The sequence below is a fragment of the Heterocephalus glaber genome, unplaced genomic scaffold, assembly GCF_053883595.1.
Source record: "Heterocephalus glaber isolate CG9 unplaced genomic scaffold, H.glaber_assembly_v1.0 deba00001613, whole genome shotgun sequence".
NCBI classification, from domain to species: Eukaryota; Metazoa; Chordata; class Mammalia; order Rodentia; family Bathyergidae; genus Heterocephalus; species Heterocephalus glaber.
In genome coordinates, this window is record NW_028258384.1 from 27040741 (window position 1) to 27046530 (window position 5790).

At 41.4% G+C, this 5790-nt stretch overlaps 1 pseudogene; it reads left to right on the top strand.

Moving 5' to 3' along the window:
• The first annotated feature begins 217 nt into the window (after positions 1 to 217).
• LOC101700188 (tyrosine--tRNA ligase, cytoplasmic pseudogene) lies at positions 218 to 1953 on the top strand (annotated as a pseudogene).
• The last annotated feature ends 3837 nt before the right edge of the window (positions 1954 to 5790 follow it).

Consider the following 5790-nt stretch of genomic DNA (forward strand, 5'->3'; position numbering starts at 1 on the left):
CAAAAGTTTGAGGGTGTGGGAAATGAAGGAAATGTAAAAATAATTAAAATTTGTTATGTACGTGTACCAACTCCCAATGATGAATGGGATAATTATGTACTATAAACATGTACTAGTAAGAATTAAGTTTTTAAAAAATCAAACCTGGCTCAGCTAATCAACCTGGTAGGATTCATGTGACAGTGACCATAAGAAAGTGTGCAGGTGGTGGCTGAGCACAGGAAGTAGGGTTGACAAGGCTATGGGTCATTCCCAGCCTGGAAGCGAAATTGCACCTTGTCACCCAGAACCTTCAGCTGTTCTAGGGGAAGAGAAAGTGAAGGATACACTGAGGGGGTGGGAATTCAAAGTTTACTCAGGAATGGCAACCCCAGGCACATTACTTGTGGCTTACTTCATGCCCTTGTCCAAGACTGATGACTTCTTGAAGGTAGGATGTGAGGTAATCATTCTATTTGTGGGCCTTCATGCATACCTGGAAAACATGGAAACTCCATGGGAACTTCTAGAACTTGAAACCAGTTTTTATGAGAATGTGATCAAAAAAATGCTGGAAAGTATAAGAATGCCCTCAGAGAACCCCAAGTTCATCAAAGGCACTCATTACCAGCTCAGCAAAGAGTGCACACTGGATGTGTAAAGAGTGTCCATTGTCACACATGATGTCAAGAAAGCTGGAGCTGAGGTTGTAAAGCAGGTGGAGCACCCTTTGCTGAGTGGTCTGTTGTACCCTTGACTGCAGGGTTTTAATGAAGAGTATTTCAATGTAGATTCCCAATTTAGAGGTGTTGGTCAGAGAAAGAGTTCCAGAGTTGCAGAGAAGTGTGTCTCTGCACTTGGCTACTCAAAAGGGATCCATTTGAGGAATTCAGTGGTCCCAGGATGAACCAGGAATAAAATGAGCTCTTCAAAAGAGGAGTTTAAGATTGATCACTTTGATTGGAGGGAAGACATAAAGAAAAAAATTGAAAAAGGCCTTCTGTGAGCCAGGCAATGAGGAGAACCATAGGATTTTGTCCTTTACCAAAAATGTTCTCTTTCCCCTCAAGTTTGAGTTTGTGAACGCTCAAGATGAGAAATGGGGAGGAAACAAAACCAATACTACTGACCTGGACCTGGAAAAAGATTTTGCTGATGAGGTTGTACATTCTGGAGACCTAAAGAATTCTGTTGAAATCACCCTGAACAAACTGCTAGAGCCCACTCAGGAACTTTAATACCCTTGCTCTGAAAAAGCAGGCCAGTGCTGCCTACCCAGGTCCCTTGGAACAGAAACCCATTGCCAAAGGCCATACCCAAAATTCAGAAGCAGAGAAGGTGCACTCATCATGGCTGGATATCTGCATGAGATAAATCATCAGTCTGGAGAAGTACTCAGATTCAGACAGTGTGTGGAGAAGATTGATGTGGGGGAAGCTGAGCCATGGGCAGCAGTGAGCAGCCTGGTGCAGTTTGTGCCCAAGAAGGAACTGCAGAATAGGCCAGTGGTGATACAGTGCAGTCTGAAACACCAAAAAATGAGAGAAGTCAAATCCTAAGGCATGCTGCTGTGTGCTTCTATAGAAGGCGCACGCTGTCAAGTTGGCCCTATTATAGGCCCTCCTGCAGGCTCTAGTTCCAGTGAGAAATTGTTTGTGAAGGGCTATGAGAAGGGCCAGCCAGATGAGGAGCTCCAGCCCAAGAAGAAAATCTTTGAGAAATTGCAGGCTGACTAAATATTCTGAGAAGTACATTGCACAAGGGAAGCAAACCAACTTCATGACCAAGCTGGGGTGCATCTCCTGTAATTTGCTGAAAGGGGGAATATTCCCTAACCAAGCTGTCATCTTCCTCCCTTCTCCCACCATCCTGAGTTGTCTGCTGTCTCCTCAATTTGCTCTATCCATCACCCATTTGCACATCTCTCAGGACACTGAAGCAGCAGGTCTAGGACTCTATAAAGTACAGAAGTGAGTAAGGAATCTGGGATCATCCTGTCTGGCTGTAGTGAGAATGAGCCCCATGTGACCAGGTATTTTAGTGACAAGCAGTGCTTTCCAGGCGCTTACTTTTCTGTACAAAGACTTGGTTGGAACAATTGGTGAATGTGAAAATTTAGCATATATTCTAGGGCCAAAAGAAGAAGACAAAAAGGAGAAGAAAAGGAAATTTGAAAGAAGTGCTCAAGGAGAAAAGGTACACTGAATGAAAAAGAAAAGATACCTTCTGCACACAGGATGGGCCACTGCAAGAAAAAGAGGGCAGTGGCAGCAAAATCAATGGCTGCCATCTTTTATAACCCCTTTCTGATGTTATATCCAGGCCATCCCCATTAAAAACCCACTTGATCTTATGCTAGAAGATTGGTATCAGGGTACAGGGCTCAGCTTGAGTGTGTGCCAGAAGATTGGTATCAGGTGCCAGGAGCAGGAGCTGGTTAACACCTGTTAACAAGTCTTTGCAACTGGTAGGTCATGTCCGATTGCCCCAATCATGTTGCCACACCCTAGTCTCCTGCCTGACTCAGGTGGTAAGGAGGCCCAAGCAGCAGCAGGTACCTGCCTCTACCCTCTTCCCTTAGCAACTGACTAGAAAAGTCTGGTTTCAATATTACTTCTGAAAAAAATCAAACCTGGATCTGGTGAACATTCAGGCTTACCAGTGCATAGAAATGCATGATGAATGTGATCATAATGTATACCTAAAATGTACCAATAAAGTTAATTTTAAAAAAAGAAATACAGGGGATGGAAGAACATTAAACATGTGATTGGAATTTAATTGACAAAATCCACAATATAAGAATCCCCAAAAGAAAGCAAACTGGTTTCCTCAGAAGATATTTGCAACAAGTTTAAGAGAGAGGAGTACTACAAATTAAAAGACTGAATAGACATATAGTTCCATAGTACTGAACAGTGAACCCAGAGCCTTCTCACTGAGATCCTCGACCCCTTTTTTGTTTTTTATTCTGAGACAGAGTCTTACTAGGTTGCTAAGTTTCCCAGGATGAGCTTAAACTTGCAATCCTCCTGCCTCAACCTCCGAGAGCACTGGGATTACAAGTGTGCACCACCACCCCTGGCTGAGACATATTAAATTTACAATGTCTCTGTGGATTATGTCAACAGGTTCAAGCAACCACAGATCAAAAATATTTTTTAAGAGCGCACAGGAGAAGGCTTCCCAGCCACCATTCCACCACTCCCAGGGCAGAGGTGCTGAGCCAATCCCAGCGCCCAGGAGGAGGCTCCCTGGCTGCCATTCCACCACTGCCAGGGAAGAGGAGGTGAGCTGCGTGGGAAGCAGTAGCACCCCCCCCCTCCGTGGAAATGAGAAGAACATAAACAAGCCTCAAAAACAGACTTCCAGATCACCTACAGAAACCCCAAAGAGAAATGAGATGGAACAATCTGATACTCAACCACCTGGACTCCCTGAACTGGCAAGGAAAGAGGATCTGGGAAAACTGAAATCAGAAATAATTACTCAGATAACAGCAAAGATTGTCCTCATAGTCCAAGACATGATTAATAAATCTAGAGAGGACACAGATAAAAAAAATAGAGGATCTGAGGAACATGATGGAATCCCAACATAAGAAACAAATGGAATCCATAAAACAGATGCAAACAGATTTCCAGATTAAAAACTCCATTGAAAGTATACTCGTCAGAGTGAACCAATGTGAGGACAGAATTTCAGATATAGAAGATAAGATTGCAATTAGTGAGCTGGAAAAGAAAAATTGCTCTAAAATTGTAAGGGACTACAAGAAATCAATCCAGCAGCTGCTAGATGATGCAAAGAAGAATAACATCAGAGTGATTGGAGTCAATGAAGAAACAGGAGAGAGTACAAATGACATTAAAAAAGCTGTTCACAGAAGTGATGGCAGAAAACTTCCCAAGCAGGAGAAAAGAACTTGACATACAGATAAGTGAGGCATATAGGACTAGCCTAGATCAAAAGAAATCTACACATAGGCATAGAATAGTCAGGATTCCAGAAACCCAACAGAAGAACAAAATTCTACAAGCAGTGAGAGAAAAGAAACAAATCACATACAAAGGAAAGCCCATCAGAATCACAGCAGACTTCTCAATGCAAACCCTCAAGGCAAGAAGAGCTTGGAGTGACATATTTCAAGCCCTAAAGGAAAACAGCCTCCAACTCAGATTGATGTACCCTGCAAAACTATCTTTCAAACTTGATGGAGAGATAAGATACTTTCATGATAAAGAGCACCTTAGGAACTTCATGAATACCAAACCAGCAATCCAGAAAATTTTAGACAATATCCTAGGAAAAGACAATGAGGATCACAACCCCAGGAAGCCCAGCAGAATGAATCCGTTGGGCCTGACACATTAAATGCAAAAGGGGATAATCCAACAAAAAGAAAAAGTCATGTCAAAGCTTTTAAAACTTTTAACTTCATCTCCCTAATGAGTGTATAATTCAATCTTTTTATTGTATTGATTAGTATTATTCTGACTCTAGAGTTGCACACCATTCCTTGTGCTATACAGGATATTTATCATCTTCTTGTGTCTACTATTTTTTTATTAAATTCTTTTATTGGTACATTGTAGGTATACAACACAATTACATTTCTCATTGGGAATTGTACCTTTATATAATGCATCTTGGTTCTTATTTTTTCTCCATTTCTAGCCCTCCCTTCATGCCCTCCACCCTTCCCTATTTACAAAGACTTTATTTCCATTTTTTCCATTTCTCAGCATTTTTTCCTTTCCCTTCTTTCCTTTCCCCTGCCCATCCCACTACCCCTACCCCTTTGGACCTTTTCTTCCTATTTTGCATTATCGATTATTCATTCTAATCAATGGGACATTTTAGGTATACAGTATAATGACATTCATCATTGGAAATTTGCACCTTTACATAGTCTCTCTTGGTTCTTATTTTTCACCTTTGCCCAGCCCTCCCTTCAACCCCTCCAGTCCTCCCTATTTACAAAGATTTTGTTCCTATTTTTCCATTTTCTCATATTAATCCCATTCCCTTCTATCCTTTCCCCTAGCCCTCCCACTTCCTTCCCCTTTGCCCCTTTTCTTCCTATTTCACATGACCTATTATACATTTAGTCCTTATTTACACTTTCAGTTTCTCACACCAGAGAAACTATTTGGTATTTACACATGTGTGTCCTATTTATTTCACTTAAGAGTATCACCTCAATGTGCATCCACTTAGCTATAAATGTCTCTAATTTCTCATTTTTTATGGCTGAGTAGTACTCCATTTTATTAAAAAACCACATTTTCTTTACCCAGTCTCCAGTTGATGGGCATTTGGGCTGTTTCCAAGTTTTAGCTATTACAAACTGTGCTGCTATGAACATGGGTGCACATATATCACTGTGGTATGGTTCTTTTAATTCTTTGGGGAAGATCCCCAGCAGTGGAATAGCGGGGTCAAATGGGACTTCCAGTCCTAGTTCTTTGAGGTATCTCCATACTGATTTCCACAGTGGTTGCACCAGTCTACATTCCCACCAGCAGTGGAGCAGGGTTCCTCTTTCCCCACAGCCCCACCAGCATTTGTTATTGGTTGATTTCATGATAGCAGCCATTTTGTCTGGAGTGAAGTAGAATCTCAGCATTGTTTTCATTTGCAACTCTTGAATGACCAGTGATATTGAACATTTTTTCATGTATTTATTTGCTATTTCTACTTCTTTGTCTGAGAAATGTCTGTTCATTTCAGATGCCCATTTTTTGATTGGTTCTTTAAATTTGGGAGGTCTGATCTTTTTAAGTTCTTTATAGATTCAAGATAGTAGAC